Consider the following 711-nt stretch of genomic DNA (forward strand, 5'->3'; position numbering starts at 1 on the left):
CTTCCTCCCCTCCTCTCCTTCCCTCCTTCTCTCCCTTTCTTCCCTCTTTCCTTCCTCCCTTCCTTCTTCCATCCCACCCGTCTGTTCCACATTATATCTAATGGGAGGAGAGAGAAGGGAAAAATTAGAAGGAAGGCCAGCAAAGAACTCATGTGGCAGTTAGAGAATTAGAAGAAAACAGGACACAGGCTTAATTGGAAGCAGGCTGCTCCCTTTGGTGGGACGTTTGCTAAAATTGGACCTAAACAGAGGAGACTTGCATGACTCCTGCCCAAGGACGGCTCTCAGTTTTGTCAAGGGTTCTGTATTATGTGTAACTGTGGGAAAGGGATGTGTTCACCAACCTCGTATAACCACTTCTCAAGGTATACATGTATCAAGTCATCATGCTGTAAGTGTTAAAAGATAAACTGAGCATATTAAAACATTTAAGAGTTTATTGAGCAAAGACAGATTTGAATGGAGTGGCATTAAATCAGAAGAGGTGAGGGACCTCCACTGACTGGAGACCAAGGAGAGATTTTTACAGAGAAAAGGTAGAAGCAAAGTAAGAACATTATTTATCGGCTACAGCTTCAAGTCAGCCAGCAGTCTGTCCTCGGTTGTCCTTAGGTTTCAATTTTTTTACCTCGAGGCTTTTATGGGATTTGATTTTGGTTTGCTCCTATCAGCTGCAATGGCATCAGAGCCACAGCAGACTAATGACCTCCG

At 44.0% G+C, this 711-nt stretch overlaps 1 non-coding gene across 1 annotated transcript; it reads left to right on the forward strand.

Moving 5' to 3' along the window:
* The first annotated feature begins 208 nt into the window (after window positions 1-208).
* On the forward strand, window positions 209-312 carry LOC125114207 (U6 spliceosomal RNA). The gene has a single exon (XR_007131734.1). It is a non-coding gene; the product is annotated as a U6 spliceosomal RNA (small nuclear RNA).
* Window positions 313-711: the final 399 nt, after the last annotated feature.

The sequence above is a fragment of the Phacochoerus africanus genome, chromosome 1 (genome assembly GCF_016906955.1).
Source record: "Phacochoerus africanus isolate WHEZ1 chromosome 1, ROS_Pafr_v1, whole genome shotgun sequence".
NCBI lineage: Eukaryota > Metazoa > Chordata > Mammalia > Artiodactyla > Suidae > Phacochoerus > Phacochoerus africanus.